At 38.3% G+C, this 18,716-nt stretch overlaps 1 long non-coding RNA gene and 1 other non-coding gene across 2 annotated transcripts; both read right to left on the bottom strand.

Moving 5' to 3' along the window:
- Window positions 1–9,390: 9,390 nt before the first annotated feature.
- On the bottom strand, window positions 9,391–10,005 carry LOC141621547 (uncharacterized). The gene is made up of 2 exons (XR_012532433.1): window positions 9,829–10,005; window positions 9,391–9,688 (listed from the first exon to the last, which is right to left on the bottom strand). It is a non-coding gene; the product is annotated as an uncharacterized LOC141621547 (long non-coding RNA).
- Window positions 10,006–13,832: 3,827 nt separating this feature from the next.
- LOC141624128 (small nucleolar RNA R71) lies at window positions 13,833–13,939 on the bottom strand. Its single transcript, XR_012533939.1, has one exon. It is a non-coding gene; the product is annotated as a small nucleolar RNA R71 (small nucleolar RNA).
- Between the last annotated feature and the right edge of the window lie 4,777 nt (window positions 13,940–18,716).

Here is an 18,716-nt window from a genome sequence, read left to right as displayed (position 1 = left end):
TTCTTTTGGCGTTGGTCTCATGCTTATAGGGTATACGGATTAAGAGTAATAAATGTTTTAGTGGGCTGTGGTCGGGAAGTTCCTGTGCAGGGATGTGTTGACCAACGGTTTTGTAAAAATCCTCATTTAATTTGTGTAAATGATTTTTGCATAATTCCAACTCCATCGACTAGAGATTTCGCATACGTTTCCAAATTGATAAGCCACGAAAATTCTTGATGTCTCTATATTAAATGGTAAGCTTTGCAGACTGACCCAAGTTTCGGACCAAATGCTGTCACATACTTGTTTGGACCAACTGAGTTGTAAAATTCTTTAAAAAAATTGAATTCTTGAACTTTCGACCTCATTCTTTTTATCACAAATTATTAACTCTTTGTATGTTATGAAAAGTAATATAACTTAAGTTTTCGTTGAACGGCTGTTTATTCGTGATTTTTGAAAGTTATAACGTGAATCATGACCGGTAAAATGTGCGTACTATGTGAGTTTCATATAATTGTTTGGTTATTTCATGAGCCTTACTAATGTGATCTTATAATGTTTTATATGATGATAGTAGCACGCATGTTCAGTAGTTATATATCTTAACAAGTGATAAAATTAAAACTTAGCTGATAACATTGTTAACATGATAGCATGAGCAAAAATTGGGTAGCTTAATTTGATTATTAATCGAGGGTGAAATGTTTGTACGAGTCCAGTTGTTTGCATATTTTGTGGCATGTTGTAATACCTCTGTTGTTCATCATATTCGTATAGTGGTCGGGTATACATAAATATAAAACTATATTATCATATCTTGGTAAATTTGGTGGCGTTAAATGTCCTAATGTACTCGCATGAACATTTACAATAATGATGTTAAATATTTACACGTGGACGGTAGTAATGGTTATGTCTAAATGTTCCCACATGTAGGATGTCATCTGAGTCCTAAGGCCCTTCTTGTGAGCCTGTGTGCCTATAGTTATACCTATTGCTTCCATTGCATTAAATTAGTTCGGTTGAACCTAAACCTATAACATGATAATAAACAGTGTTGTTATTTTTGTTATTGAATATGTTCGTTATTACAATATCGTAAAAATACTAAAGTGATTCTTGCAATTGCATGAGTGTGATATAAAGGAAACCGTTTGATATAACACGACAATTGGCATATTTATATTCTCGAGTCGTTACTATCAATTATATTAAAATAAAGATTGTTATGATAACTATGTTGACAATTATAATAGGATAATCCTTTGATGATTCACATGATATGCTTGGTTTAAATGATAGTCGATATAGTTACATCTAATTGAGTCTACAAGTTGCCCAAGTATTTAAGTCGTGCAAATCAGAGAAGTTGTCCAAGTTGCTAATCTTTTACCATAGCTAGAATTCTACAATATATACTATGGCAAATGTATGTTTAAACTATTTATGCGATATCGTTTGTTTTGCTGAAAATGAGTTGTACTAAGTTGCTGGACACAATTGAACGATATGGTTGCTATGATGTCAAACACATGTGGGATATGGAAGTAATGTTTTGTTGTTATGAATCATATGTTGTCACTTTTATTAGCAAATACGTTTCAGAATTTATATCAAACAAATTGACTAATTCGTGTTGTATGTCTGACGAGTCAAAAGGTTTTGATTACGTGTTATGTCTTCTATGGTTTCAAGGTGTTAAGTAGTGCTTATGTACCGCATGTTTTAATACTCCTGGTGATTTATTTGTGGTAGGGCGGGTCAATTGTTCGAAATTGGTAATGGTTTTGACTTGGGAGAGGAATTTGGTGGAGTCAATGTTAGATTGTATGATGGTTTACGTGTATTCTTGTGGTTGATATTCCTAAGTGGTTGTTTCTGGTAGATAATCTGACTGTGATGATCTTGAGTTGACCAAAACCACTGGTATTACAACATTACCACTGAAAACTTGTTATATAGCTTTCGCACACTTAAACCTCGAGGACGAATCCTTGTCTTAACACCCTTGTGTCTTAATTTGTTAACTTTCCATTTTGTAGGATGGATCCCTACAATGTACACCCGCAAGATCATTACATGTCACCCGACGCCGACTTTAATGAACATTGTGAGAAACTTTGTCTTTGTCATGGACAAGTATGGCCATAATGGGCACCACCGAGTACTTAACTAATACTCGATTAAGAGCGTATACCCTTATCGATTCTATCCCGACTCGGCATACTAAAGGACAAAAAAACGCTTCTATATGAGAGAGTTGACCACCCATTGCATGAGGCTATTCCGTGACCCCAATTCTGCGGGCGGGGCCAAATACCCGCCCGAGCATACCTTCGACTTTATAGTCATGACTGAGATACGAATTTTACGCTAATGTACGATGCCGAAAGTCGATGAACCACCCATGCCAGACTTCGGGGAAGAGGTGAACCAGAAAGGGAATGACATAGAAGTCACCAGAAACAGAGGAAGCGCGACCTAAGGACCGTTAGGTTAGGGCTAGTAACCCCATGATCGGTCTGTTGTGAAACCGTGTAAACCTTTGGTTCCTTCTTGTTGTTCTTTTAGTTTGATGTTGTGTTTTAAGTCAAGCATGAACTAAGTAATAAGTATTACTTGTTGACAATCAGTTAATTTCATAATAAAACCTTGTTTTCAACTCTAATGTTACTGTGCAATCTTTTGGTCATGTGTTCTTTTCTGTTACATGTTGTTGACAGTGTTTTGTTACGTTGGAATATGAAAGTTGAGAAGAGGTTACGAGGACGTAACCATGTTTTTTTAGTTGGGTAGGATTGTAAAATCTTAAGGGTTATGTTCCACTTGTGTATAGATTGTGGTTTTGATCAAGTTGTAGATCGTAGTTTGTTCAAACTGATGTTTCGCTGATGTTTCGTTGCGTGGTACCCATACAAATGAGTCCCCTATGTTGTGTAATTAAACTGCTGCTGTTATGGTGCTCTGATAGTTTGCATGAGTTTATGAGTGGTGTTAGGTTCGCATGAAGTAAGTTCCGGGACGTAACTTTCTTTTAGGAGGGAAGAATGTAACATTCCGTTCCAACCGCTTGAGTCCATGAATCCTCGTACTAGAAAATCCGTTTGGTAGTTGAGCGAACTTCGGGACGAAGTTCATTTTAAGGGGGGAAGACTGTAATACCCCGTATTTTATATAATATAATTAATTAAACGGATATTATTATATATTAATTATTATATATATTATTTTACTAATTATGTCGGGATAATAGTTGAGTCGAGTTAATTGTTTAGTCGTGTTGATATCGTAAGACCAAGTTACTCGTAAACTTGTTGAGACGGGTTTAACTGAATGATAACTTACCCATTTACCCAGGAACGTTTACCCATGACCCATTTACCTTTTTAACCTAATTTTTAATCTAAGTTACCCTAACTCTAGAAAACCCTACTCCCTCACCCGTCACCCTCATTTCAGCGGCACCCTTCCCAACCAACACGCAAATCGAGAGAGAGAAGGTGAGTGTGGGTGATTGACGGAGCAGCAAGGAAGGCCTTAGAGTGGTTGTCGACGTCCGTGAGCGGCCCTGGTGGCAGTTGTGGCGGTAAGAAAGGTACGAGTACACCTTTCCCCTTTGTTTTTGTTTTTCTGTCGAGTGGTTGGTGGCGGTTGTGTGTCTCAGGGAGGGGGTAAGGGTGGTTGGTGACGGGGTAGTGGTATTGGGTGAGTGGAGTCGTCCCTATTGGTGGTGGTTAGGTGGGTTTTAGGCGGTGGAATAGGCGGCAGGAGGTGTTGTCGACAGGGGTGGTCAAACGGGTTTACACACGGGTTTTCTGGTGGGTTTAGACGGGTAGGATTGGGGTGGCGCCACCGTGGACTCGGGGGAGGTCGAAACGGCGGCGCCATGGCGTCTGTGTGCGTGGGTTGGCGGCGAACAGAGTGGTGGTGGTGGTATAGGGTGTAGTTGATGGCGGTGGTGGCAGAGGGGTTGTGTTGCGGGCTGCTGTGGTGGCAACCACGGGAGGTAGAGTGAACCAGGGGGGAAGTTGTGGCCACGGTCTGACTCACCGGCGGGAGTCGACCCCGGTGAGGGTGTTGGTGGGTGCTCAGGTCAGACCCGGTGTCTGACCTGGCGGCTGTCACGGTGGTAGGGGGCGCGTGGGAGTTCGGGAAACGGGTTGGAAGTCGTGGGTTTGGGTGTGTTTTAGTCGGCTTGGATTCGTTTCTTTATTGTTAAATTATCGTATTTCGTAGTTAATTTAAATTCCCGAATCATTTAAATGATTGATCTAATTTATATTCCCGAGTCTTTTTAAATAATTAGAGACGGATTTTGAGTCGGGTTGTTAAAAGGGAAAAGTTACTATATCGGGAAAGTTTCCATTTTAAGAAATTCTATTTTTAGTAATTCCTATTTTGGGAACGGGAATAGTTAAGTAATTGGTTATCATTTCATTATCTTTCGAGGGCGAATTATTGTGGATTATCACCGAGCTTAAGCTAATTGACTGCGATTACGAGGTAGGGAAATACACTTGACTTACCGGTGTTGTTAAATTGTGTTGAGTTGTTGTGTTACATGTGACCGAGCTGTGATCATGACTTGTGCGTGGTTGTAATTTATGTTATGATTCATATACTGGAGTGTGGTTGACTGAACTGTTCGTGTTGATTATGTTATTTCATTATTTTGATAGCTAGCATGATTTCATTCATTGATATACATATCATGTTGCATTGATTGTTGAGCATTGCATATGCATTGGAGTTGGAGGATGATGTGGTGGTGACGATGTTGAGATATGATGTGATGTTGTGATAAGGCCCGGGCGGGTTCTGCGGACTTGCCCCGTGTCCTCAGCTCATGACGGGCGGATCGACTACGGTCGATATATATAGTCTACCGGGATCGGTATGGCTGGGCGTCTTGGGGTTGTGTGTGATGAGTTGAGATGGAGATGGAGGTGACGGAGTATCATGCATATCATATTTACTTTTTTTATTGTTTTCCCTACTCAACCTCGTGGTTGACCACTGTATTCGTGAACACCTGTGATGAACCGTTTTATGGGGAGCAGACTTGACGGGTTTATGAGATAGGACGGAGCTGGATGGGCGTGAGACTGGATCGAGATGACCTAGTGGCTAGTTCATCATTTAGAAGACTTCACTTTTATTTACGTCAGTTCTTGTAATTTAACTTAAAAGGAGAATTTGTAATAATTAAGTTAAGATGTTAAATAAAATGCCTTGGAGTTTAATTTGTTATTCACTACCTCGGGAAACCGAGATGGTAACACCGTCATTTATCTGAGGAGTCCTAGTTCAGGCCCTTAAATAAACGGGGGTGTTACAAAAACAAGCTTAAAGTTGACAAAAAAATGGTGATTTTGTTCTCTCTTATTTCGGCTAAGAGTAGAGGATTTTTATAAGTTTTCTTTCTCTAAAAATATTTCACAAATGTAGAGAGTAATTATTTTCTAACACTAGAAAATAATACATAGAGGTAGTGAATAATTATATGAAAAACTTTGGCAATTTCTCATGCTCCAAACCGGTTGGGGGGAGTAATTGAGGCCAATGCATGCACAAATTTCTCTTCTCAAAAGTTGTATGGCTACATGTAGAGTATAATCATTGTGTTTCCTTTATTAAAATAATCAACACAATTTAACCTCTAATACTCCCTCCATTTTCGGCACACACACATAAAATGGAAGGTCCATTTTATTTTGTCAATTTTGTCATGTGTCACATGTTACATGACATGTTACACTATAGTGTATTTTTAACATATTAAAAATAAACATATTAATAAAATATGTTACATACAAAATTTAATTAGTAATTCATGATTACTTGTACCAAAATGGTTTATCGAATTATAAATTACAACGATTTGTATTTATAATAAATTATTCAACCTGTTTAAATTGTTTCGTAAATAATAATTTAATCTAAGTAATAAAACAATTCGATTACTTAGACTGCATCTAATTTAATCGAATTACAATGAGAAACGTTAATTTTACTCACAAATTATCCGTCAATTTTAAGCAATTTAATTAACTCGTATGGACATACGATTAATTAAATAATCAATTAAGAGTATTACCCTATAGGTATGACTTCAGGGTATCACTTGATCACCACCGTCGCACGATAGTAATGTCAAACTCTAGTCAGCCAATCATTGCCGATATGTGTGGACCAGTTGACTGTAAAATATTACTTTCCCTCATGTATTCTTAAATATGAGATTTAAACATGTGATCATCATGATCGACAATTGTGATCGCATTATTGTCGGGGACACTTACTCCAACAATCTCCCACTTGTCCTCGACAAGTGTGCGTCACCAATTCTCTTGTCCTATTACTATCTCCCACTCAATGCAAGGTGTCTTTCGGGTCGTACTTGCAAGTGATCACATCGAGAGTGGTTTCCTCGATCTAAAGAATAACTGATTGACCGGAATTATCTACCATAGATATCTTCCGAGCGTGGCCACGCATTACCAGTTCATTACTCCTCGAGTGGCCCTGAGATATTGTTTTAACCCTGACAAAGGGGTGAACAATTCATATCGCACTATTCCCTTCGACTAGCCAAAACTCTTCATAACCCAAAATAAGCCCTTTAACCCCATTTACGAAGGTCGTAGGAACATGAATCAAAGTTACTCTGAAATTGTGCCACCTTTGGCGAACAGTCTTTAGTCAAAAGAATCGACTCATTAGAATACTATAGTAGCTCTTGCCACGACCAGGCTATATAAATTTGCCAGAACTCTATAAGCGGTCATTAGGCCCGACAAAGTGTTCCTAACAGTCTGTCTATGTGATCGATTAGTCATCTCATATGACTCTATGGCACTTGAACTTGCCATCAATTGCATCACACTCTAGTCACTTCGAGACGTCACCTCATACAAGTGACCATGGGCGAATACCATGTTAATCCGGGTTCACTTTAACGGGGTTCAATATTGTCTCTACAACCTGTTTGGATGTAACAAAGTACAAAATGAGTTAATGATAACTCAAACGATAAATGTAGACATTTCATTTGAGTAGTCAATACCATATTACTACTATATGTCTTACAAGTGTGTTAACACTTGTTGATGCAATGAAAGTTTAACACACCATGTGTCTACCTGCTCAAACTTTCGAATTGCGATTTCCTTTATTTTCATGTTGTCTCACACAGCTTGAATCTCACCAAGCACATGTCTAGCAGTCTTCAAACCAGACCTTGGGTCTTTAAACTTGTAAGAAACCCTTGTGTTGTTATCACATAACCAACGATTTGGATTATGGTGGATGATACAACTTGCACTAGTCAAGTTTTCCACCAACTCACAATGCACTAGGTATATGTTTTGTAGGATCCTGCAACAATTGTCAAGATGATTAGTCTAGGACTTCTCACAAATCCTTGCATTTTAGAAAATACTAGTTTTGTGTAACTTCTTACCACAACTAAGTATCGTTCCAAATACTTATTTCTCTCTTATCGTAATTGAATTAGGATCTTCATAAATCCTTATGTGTTTGGAAACTCTAGCATGTGTAACTTCTTATCACACAACTGAGTGTTCTTCCAAACTCTAGAATGGCTCATTAGTTCTCCTCGAGAATTCATGACGATTCTTATATAGCTTACCAATGACTCATCATGCTCTAAGCATATGATTTATTTAGGACATGTGCATGATTATTCTAATGGCGGAAACATTATTCATTTAAATCATGTAGTCAACAGTTCTTAGGTTCAATGAATAACCATGACCATCTCATGGTAATTCCATCTTCATCAATATGAATAACCTACGTATCTTGTTGATTTGATGTGTGTATCTTAGTGCCAATCCAACATCCCATGTTATAGTTGGATTTATCTTAGTCCATATTCATCCAGAATTGAAAACTTAAGTGCTATCTTTATCAAAGATAGTATATGCTCGCCATTCTCAATGAGTAATAAGTTGTAAAATTCATGGAGGATGATTACTCCCACTAAATCTCATGTCTGCATATGAAATTTTCAAACTCCCACTCAATTCCACATGTTTCGCATTTGACCACTCAATCGAAACAGTTCATGAATTAAAATTATTTTGCTTTGCTTGATTGTTATGACAACCACATATGTTCTCAACATATCCTTTCAAAATACCTATTTGGAAAGAGGTTTCGATCACAACAATGGAAAGAGATTTTAATCTCTAACTTGTTCATTCTAAAATTAAGCGAAGCAATATCATTACTAAAAGTAAAATTCAACATGGAGTTCATACGTCCCTCTCAAAATACTCATTTCGGAAAGAGGTACAACTTGTCCATTTTCATGAAGTTTAGCAATGACTCTAGCATGGTTAACCATTAACTTAGCTATTATAGACATCGATATGTCTTTCTATGCAACGCTTAATCATAAATCTCATTTATATTCAAGGATGCATTTTGTTTTATTAGGCTCTTAAGTAAACGTTGACTTTGAATTTTTATGTTTAGTTTGATCATAATCAAACAAGAATCTTTATGTTAAGTCTTTCCATTAGTCATATTCTTTTAAGTACTTTCTTTTGGTCTCCTCACGTAGTTTCCTTAAGAACATCTTCTTTTGGTCTCCTCACGTAGTAGAACAACTTCTTTTGATTTCCTCACGTAGTTACCTTAAGAACGTCTTCTTTTGGTGTCCTCACGTAGTTACTATGATTAGAAATGTATAAAAATTATTGTCTCTTACATAGATCTCATCTACTCAAGGTATACAAATCGTTTACATAGATCTCATCTACTCAAGGTATACGAATCATGGGTATACAAAACTCAAAGCATTCTTTGTGTCTATACGAATCATAGGTATACAAAACTCAAAGCATTCTTTGTGTCTTAATATTACTCCCACTCTATCTTTAGAATAAATACCCTAAATATTCAAAAGATAGCTTTCGTGACACAAATGATGTTTTGGTGAAGAAACACTACAAGAAAATAAGATTCGGGCGACTAAAATGGGCGACTGAAAACAGTCGCCAAAACGAAATTGGCGACTGAAAATGGTCGCCCAGATCCAGTCGCAGGCCTTAGTCGCCAAATGGAATTCGGGCGACTGATTTCAGTCGCCAAAATTTGCGACTGAAAAAATAATCGCCAAATAAGCAAATGGGCGACTGAGAATAGTAGCCAAAATGGCGACTGAAAGTCAGTGTAGTCGCCATTTTGGCGACTGAAATCAGTAGCCAAGTGTTGACTTTCTGTCGCCAGTTTTACATTAAAAAAAATAAATATAAAAAGGTGTCAGATCTGGAAAATCTGACTAAATTATCCTTTGTTTCGTCATTGTTCTTCACGAAATAACAAAAACAACGCAATCAATTCCGATGCAAATAAAAAATAAAAAAGAATCTCAAATCTGGAAAATTTCTATACAAAACATCTAAACATCCATTACATTACACTCAAAACAAACCATATATACATTACACTCATAAACTCGAAAACAAACCATGGCTATACGACAATTTCCTATTATACAAAAGAAAATGCATATCTGAAACAATCAAGGGAAACCAAAAAATATGGCATCAATAAATTTACATTTACTAAAAAAAACGAATTTTCGAGCTTCCCTTTCCCCGTCCAACACCGCACTTCCTTTTCCTCTAGTTTCTTCTTTGTTTCCATGTTCGTATTCCTCATTTTGCACCAACTACCACAATAATTTTTGAAGTAAAATCAATTTCAATTCAAGATTTAAATAAAAATTGATATAAATGTTAATTTAAAACCAAAATACTCTGAAATTAATAAATCTGAAAAATTAAATTTATAAGGTAAATAGAACAATACCTTTAATTAGATGAAAGATGGCGAGATTAAGATGAATATTAGTCAAACAGAGTAATTAAACTTGAGATTGGATAAAAGAGATAAGTTGGGATTTTTTTTTTTGGATTAGCAGGTAAAAAAACAAGATGAAAATTTTAATATAATGATAAAACCAAACTGATGAAGAATAAGGAAAAAAGTTTGGTGTGCTTTGTTTGTTAAAAAAAGATTGAAGGAAAAAGTTACAGAAAGAATGAGGTAGAGGGAGGTGTATTTGCGTGTGATAAATGAAAAGAAGTGAGGGACTGGGGTAGGTGGTATCTAATGTTTGACCTGTGACCACACAAAATGGCGACTGAAATTCTACAGTCGCCAATTTTGCGACCGAATTCAGTCGCTATTTCTCATAATCAGTCGCCATATTTAATTAATGTATGAAAAAGTTCAGTCGCCAATTTGGCGACTGAATTTAGTCGCCCGAATTTAATTTCAGTCGCCAAATCGGCGACTATTTTACTCAGTCGCTTTTTATAGTCGCCCGAAACCAAATTTCTTGTAGTGAAAGAGAGATATCACATAGATTAATAGACTTATTTATAAATATTTAATGGGTGTATATAGGTTATTAAGTTTCCCTTAATTGAGTTCATTAACTCAATATAACTTTATAATTGATCATACACAAACTTCAAGTTTATGGACATATAATGAATCTATCATTATAATTGTCTATTGGATCAATTTTAACTAGATTATTCATATGTTTCTATGTCAAGCATATAAAGATGAATTTTAGAACAATTAAAAATACGATAAACGTAGTGACTAGGGTTGCAAACCAAGTCACTATTAATCCAAAATTACAACCATTGTTCAAAGGATTAAAACAAATTTCCATGTCAAACAAGGAAATTGAAATAGTTCTAGAAATTCAAAATAAAACATGATAATAAAGACAACAAATGAAGCCAAGCTTCATGAGTGGCTACTCCTAGCTTCCTCACGATCTCTCAAGCTTGCTTCTCGTTGCCCTTGTTGCTGCTTAAAGGAGGCCCTAATTACAATAAAAAGAGGATACATTATCACAACTTGTATCAAAATACTAAAGTTCAATTAGAAATATAAAAGAAGGGATAGTCATTTACCTACTGGAGTGATTTCTCCAGATTTGATGTCACCAAGATATTTGGAACAATTCCTCTTCCAATGTCCAATGCCATTACAATAATGGCAGTTGTCAAGGGGACCCTTCTTGGGTTTGGAAGTGCTAGCTTCAAAAGTCCTAGCCTTGGTTTTCATGGAAGCTTGCTTCTTGCCCTTTTTGCCTCTCTTCTTGAAGGTTCCCTTGCTCTTATTGCTTATATTGAGCACATCCTTAGGGGAGCTAGCATTTAGCCCCATGTCCCTTTCGGCTTGCACAAGTAGCTTGTGAAACTCTTCAAGGGACACATCCTTATCTTGCATATTGAAATTCGCCCGGAATTGCACATATGCTTTGACTTTGCTTAAGGAATAAAGAATTCTATCAACGATGAGTTCATGTGACCATAATTTGAGCATATTTAGTCCCCGAATTAGCCTTGTTCCCATGCTTTTTAGTGCATATTTGGGTCATTTATTATCTTTAGTCCTTTGTTTTGTATATTCTTTGAGGTTTTGATCCCTTGGTAGGAAAGGAGTGCAAACCTTTCATTTTCATGGCAAAATGGAGCTAAATTGATTTAATTCAATGACCAAGCATCAAAGAGAAGACAAGACTAGAAGGCCTTTGTACATACTATACTAGATGGGCAATGATGAGAAAAGATCCTTGCATCCCCGAGGAAATCCTCAAGGATTGTATAAAGAGAAAGGAAGAAAAGAAGAAAGGAATAAGCCGATCTACAATCCGAGCGGATTGCCCACAATCCGCCCGTCCAAGAGAAGGAATCCGAGCGTCTTCCTCAGAAGGCCGCTCGTCCAAAAGACCCACAATCCGCCCGTCCACCACCACAATCCGCTCTTCCAACAAGAAGACAATACGCTCGTCCCGTGCTCTGGACGCTTGGATTGTGTGACAGCTAATCCGACTTCTACTTGTTCTATGAAGGATGCGCATACCTCGGGAAAGACTAGAAAAAAGGAGACTCGCATATTTTTCTGAGAGGAGCGATTTCTCAAGGACTTAATCGTCATTTAAGCCCTTAGTAAACCCTAATTTTTGTACCTAATCCCCACTATAAATACCCCATTAGTCTAATTAGATAATGGTGTTCTTCTTAGCAATCTCTAGTGTAGTTTATATCAATCTAATCTCTCTTTAATCTTGTAATCAAAATTTAATCAAGTTTTAATACAAATCTCATTTCCTTAATCTCTCTTTTGTTCATCTTTCATTTTGGGTAATTGAAGATTATTTGAGTTATTATTGGGAGATTGACAACCTTCCAATCAATCATCAAGTACTTCTATTATTCTTTGCTTTATTATTGGAATCATTAGTAGGTATAATTCTCTTAATCCCTTTTTAATTATTGTTAATTATCTTCATTTATTCATCATGTTTTGCTTTGTTGGTATGATTGACAACCGTGCTAGCATGTTCAACATGATAATGAGTAAGTAGTTTCCTTAGCTAGGGTTAATGGGTAATTGGGGGAAACCAACATGGGGGATGATTCATGCTTAAATTAATATGTTTTCATAGTTTATTTGCTTGCTTGTTGTGATCTCAACTTATGCACATGTTATGTTTGATGAAATGCGAGCCTATGAATCGTTGCATTTTTTACCCATCACCTATCTTTTCAATGAGACTTGTAAGAAATAAACCAACTCGAGTCTCATTAGACCATGCATATAGTTGAGTAGGGAAGATTAAGTCGACTTGTAGGTGTTGTACAATCTAATCGATTCGGCTCCGGGACCCAAACTTTCCTAGGATTGTAAGATATAAACCAACTCGATCCATCACAACAATAATTGCTTGCTTATAATTTGAGAATATGTTTGTATGATCAATTCCCATGAATCCCCTATGACCCCATGACACCCTAGTGCCTTTTATCAATTGTTTACACCCCTTTTTAATCATCTTGCTTGTTTACTTTCATTGCTATTTAGTTTAGTGATCTTCTACTTCAAACCCCAAATTGTGACACCCCTAGACACCGCTAGTTGCAATTGAAAATCTCATCTCAATTCCCGTCCCTTGGGATCCGACCTTTACTTGCCTCTTTACTAATTGTAGAGGTGTTTATGGAGTTATAAATAGTGTTTTGGTCTAGGTGCTCCTAACGACAAGTACCGAAAACTAAGCCTCTCAAGAGAGTCCGACCAAAAATGGCGCCGTTGCCGGGGACGGTGTAAACTTGATTTAGATTTTCTTAGATTGTTATTAGTTGTGTCTTTCTTTGCCTTGGGGAAGTAAAACTCCTCAAGGTTTGTTCTAATTATTTTCAAGTTGTTTGATATTTTGCATGTCTAGAAGATCACAAGGTAACTTGTTACCCTTTGATCACGAAATTGAAAGGACTTTGACAAACAATAGAAGACTTGCTCGAGGAACTTTGAGAGGTATTGGTGAGGTTGTAGATATTCAACCAAACACTATTGAGTTCATCAACCCTTTTGCAAGACAAGGTGAGAAGAACCCAACACAAAATCAACCCACAATGCCTAAATTTTCATCACATTCCGTACCAACCGAGGAGAACCTACCCAATGGTACTCCCTCACCACAACACTTAACCGGAAATTTCATTGCCAAATCCGCATTTATCCAATTAGTCGAAAGAAGCCAATTTGGGGGGATGCCTAGTGAAGACCCTCACTCTCACATGGAGACTTTTTGTGACTATTGTGATGCGATTTCTCAAACCGGTGTAACTCAAGACCAAATTCGATGGGTCTTATTTCCTTTTTCTCTAATTGGCACCGCAAAACAATGGTTGAAAGGCCTTGATAAGGCTACTCTCGGAATTGACTCTTGGAAGAAATTGGCTCTAGCTTTCTACAAAAAGTTCTACCCACCGGAAAAGACTAATATGCTAAGAGCTCAAATTACGGGATTTAAGCAAAGAGATGAAGAATCCTTGCATGAAGCTTGGGAGCGATTCAAGGGAATTTGTCGCTCATGTCCTCATCGTGGACTTAGCGAGTGGTTCTTGGTACAACAATTTTGGAATGGTCTTTATAAAGACTCAAGAAACATTCTCAACATGGGATCAAATGGTATGTTCACCGAAGTTGATGATAATCAAACTTGGAACAAGATTGAAGAAATGGCGGTCCATAATTCACAATATAGTAAACCTCGCAAGGCTACTAGAGGAGGAAAGGATGAAGTGGAATCTATTACTCAATTGGGTGCTCAACTTAGTGCTCACATTGATACCATCAATTTGAAGTTCGAAAAAGCTATGTCTAGACTTGAAGAAGCCTCAAAATCACCAAAGCAACATGTTAATACCATGACGGCATCTTCATCAATCCTAAGTGGGATATGTGAGAATTGTGGAACTTTGGGACATGACCAAAGTGAATGTATGGGAACAAATGAACAAGTGAATGCTTTTCAAGCATACAAGAGTGGTACCCCTTATTCAAATTATTACAATGAAAATACCAAATTTCACCCAAATATCTCATATAAAAGCCAAAATGTTCAAAACCCTCAACCAAAATACACCCCACCTCCCATTAGAAACCAAAATCAAAGACCCTTTTACAACCAAAACCAAGGTTACCAAAATCAAACTCCATACAATCAACAAAGTGACCAAGGTTTTGATGTTCAAAAAGCGGTCCTCCAAATGCAAAAGAATCAACAAGAGTTTTTCACTCAAATGCAAAAGGATAGTCAAGCAAAGGAAATCACCATCAACAACATCCTAGCCCACACCAAAATGTTGGAAACACAATTGGCTCAACTAGTATCTTCAAGCTCACAAAGACAAAAGAGGCAATTACCACCTCAAAGTAATCCCCCGAGACATGAAACGGTTAGTGCCATTCACTTGAGGAGTGGTACGAGATATGAAGCACCAAAGAAGCAAGTTGAGGATGAAGTGGTGGAAGCTAGTGACAAAGAAGGAGTTGTGCAAAACTCCAAGGATGGAGAACCATCAAAAGAAGAAGTTTTAAAGAAAAATGAAGACAAGGCCAAGGAGAAGGAACCCATTATGATTAGACTTCCTTTTCCAAGTCGTCAAGTCAAGCCCAAATTTGATGACCAACTTGGAAAGTTTATGGAAATTGTGAAGAATTTGGAAGTCTCGATTCCTTTCACGGAATTAATCAATCATGTGCCGGCCTATGCAAAGTACATGAACGACATCCTTACGAAAATAAGTCAATCCGGAAGCTTGAGACTATCGCCTTCACTAAGGTGAGTAGTGCAATCCTTCAAGGGAGTTCACCTCCGAAACTTAAAGATCCGGGAAGCTTCTCAATACCGTGTACCATTGGCGACACAACGATCAACAAAGCCCTATGTGATCTAGGGGCTAGTGTGAGTGTTATGCCGTATTCGGTAAGTAAAAGGTTAGGGATGGGAGAGCTTAAATCTACCAATATCACACTCCAAATGGGCGATAGATCGACGAAGACACCATTAGGGATATGGGAAGATGTTCCCATAAGAGTTGGAAAATTTTTCATCCCGGTGGACTTTGTCATTGTTGACATGGAAGAAGACTCCAATATTCCAATCATTCTAGGAAGACCTTTCTTGCACACCGCGGGTGCGGTAATAGATGTGAAGCATGGAGAGCTCACTCTAGAAGTGGGAGATGAGAGCATAACTTTCAATCTTGACAAGACCATGAGAGCTCCCCGTTTGCATGAACCATGTTTTATGGTTGATCATTATAGCCGGAAGGATGAGAGGAAGAAGTCGGAATTCCAATGGAAGAAGAAAGTTGATGATGCTCCATCAAAAGAGCAAGTGAATTGTAACAAAGAGAGCTTGAAAATCTCACCCATGACAAGTGAAGAGGATGGCCTCATTGGCCAAGACAAGAAAGGAGGAGAGTTGTCTCTATCAACTCAAGAGATTTTTAATGATCAAGTAGACGAAGTTTGTGGTCTATGGGACGATGAGTTTGCAGGGATTTTCAATCCCTACTTTGGTAATGCTATCGATCAAGACCAACATGAAGGACAACAAGTGCAAAGATCTATTGAGGATCTTTATCATGATAATGAACAAGCTTTTGACTACTTCTTCAAGGTGTTGAGTAACATCAACAACACCTTGGACATGCCCCCATGACATCTCTCTAAGGATGAGAGTTTGGTGGAGTCCTCTCCAAACCACCATTTGTAAATATTTCTAACTCCCTAACTTGCATTTTAATTCTTACATTGCATTTTTAGTCATTTTTGGATTTCTGTGCCTTGATCAAGATATTCATCATTTTTGAGAGAAGTGAGGGAGGGACTAATGATTTTATTGATGTGTAGTGCTTTAACCTAGTGTAGGGATAGCAATTGCTTAGGCTATTCATGCGTTTGTAATGCCCCTACAATGAAAATGACACGGGATATGCAAGTGCACGGATTGACCTGAATCCGGGTAGACCAGGTGGAATCCGAGCGTCTTCTGGGTAATCCACTCGTCTTATAGGAATCTGAGCGTCTGTGGGAGAATCCGTCCATCTAAATGAGCTGCAAAATCAAAAATTTTGGTCTGTTAGAGAATCCGGGCGTCCTAGCTGAGAAGACGCTCGTCTGAAAGAATCCGCTCGTCTTTGTAGAAAGAGGCTCGTCTTTCTGCCAGTGCAAATTTAGCAAAGTTCCTGTAAGAGAATCCGCTCGTCTTTAAGGGAATCCGTTCGTCTTACTTGCAGAATCCGCTCGTCTTCACTGAAAGACGCTCGTCTTTAGGCGAGTTTTCCTGAAGCCAAATTGAGCAGAATCCGAGCGTCCCGACAGGAATCCGCTCGTCTTCCCCCTGCAGTTTTGAAATTTTCGGGTGTTTTAATACCCCTTACCACATTCATTCATTCATTCAAACACTACCCAAAAACCCAAAAAACCCAAAACCCTCATCCTCTCCATCACCAAAAACAAAATTTCCTCAACAAAATCAAATCCAAACTTCCTTACAACAACAATTAATCACTCCTTTTGCAACAATAATCAATCCAAGCACCAAAATCTTCAACCTTTGAGTCGATTTTTGAAATACAAAGACAAATCCTTTCATCTTAAAATCGATTTGGGTATAATTAGAAATTGAAGATTTTCAATCTTTTCTTGGTATAATCAACAATGGCAAGGATAAAAGGAGCAACAAAGGCACTCAAGGCAAAGACACTCTCAAAAAGGCAACAAAGCCTTCAAGCAAAGAAAGCTTCAATGGCTATGGTGGTTTCTAGTGCAAACTTGGAAGTTCAACAACAACAAGATCCTCCCTTGGAAGCAACAACAACGACAACTCCGGAAATCGCTCAATTACCCAACTATCCGGAGGTAATTTTCATTTCTGATGTGAATCGCAAGCGGAAGTCTTAAATTGTACTAGCAAATAGACGAAGGATCCGAATGCACTAGGTGCAACCCGATCAATCCGTATGTTCGTAGCGAGATTTGAATGAAAAAGAAGGGATATTTGTCGTAGCTAGACCTATAGCTACGCCAATGGGTGAATTGTTTGATACTCGTCAAACAATCCGACTTAAACTTAGGATCACGTCCCTCGTTCAAGCAAGGTGCAAAATCGCGTGTCGACCTCTTAAGCCAAACTACTCGTGTAACAACACAAGAAGACAAGACAAGTTTTAGAGAATACTCTCAAGTTTTTACTTCATAATTGGATGATAAACAAATGAGGACTACAAGCCTTATATAGGCCGAAATCCTTGATGTCCAAGGCTAGTCTTTAATGCCTTGTTGTGAATTCTAGGCTATGTGGAAGAACTAGGCAAGACTAAACCAAAAACTAGGTAAGACCTTTGTAAAAACTAGGCTATGACAAAAACTAGGTGAGCTTATTCCATGCATTTGGTCTTGCCCATTTTCGAGGTCCATCCCTTGCTCCACACGGTTTTACCCGTCCCATTGGCGGTTGATCATGCACTTTTCTCGACTCTTATTCGAACCGATCCATGCTTGGTGACTCGGGTTGTCTTGGTTGCTTGTTTCGAGAATTATTTTATCAAGGTGATTCGTATTCGCATCAATTCCTCCCCCTTTGAAAGGAATTGTCCTCAATTCTGCAATCCCATTATCCTCGATGTAAGGAGAGAGGTCACCCACATTGAAAGTGGCGTGGACACCGTAGTCTCCTGGGAGTTCGACCTTGTAGGCATTGTCTCCATACTTCGAAATCACCTTGTAGGGACCTTCTGCGCGTGGCATGAGTTTGTTCTTTCGTTTGCCCGAGAATCGTTCTTTCCTTAGATGCACCCAAACCAAATGTCCTTCCTTGAAAACTCTTGGTGGGCGGGTTTTGTTGACTCTTTGTTTGTATACCTCATTGACGGACTCAATTCTGGAGCGAACTTGCTCATGTAGTTTAATCATGGATTTTACCTTTTCTTCCGCGCTTTTGTGGACTAGCTCACCCTCGGGTAAGGGAATGAGATCGAGTGGTAGGTAGGGATTTATGCCATACACGATCTCAAAAGGAGAGTGCTTCGTTGCGTATGATGGAGACCTGTTGTAGGCAAACTCGGCATGAGCGAGTTTTAGATCCCAATCCTTCTTAGTCTTGTTCACGAGGCCACGTAGTAATACCCCAAGAGTGCGGTTTGTCACTTCCGTTTGACCATCGGTTTGAGGATGGTGAGAGGTACTAAATAACAGTTTGGTACCCACCTTCTTCCACAGAGTGTTCCAAAAATAGCTCAAGAACCTTGAGTCACGATTGGAGACTATCGTCCTTGGGACTCCATGAAGGCGGAGTATTACTCAAAAGTACAATT

Source organism: Silene latifolia, chromosome X (genome assembly GCF_048544455.1).
Source record: "Silene latifolia isolate original U9 population chromosome X, ASM4854445v1, whole genome shotgun sequence".
Lineage (NCBI taxonomy): Eukaryota > Viridiplantae > Streptophyta > Magnoliopsida > Caryophyllales > Caryophyllaceae > Silene > Silene latifolia.
Note: the sequence above shows the minus strand (reverse complement) of the source record. Positions and strands in the feature narration are given on the sequence as shown.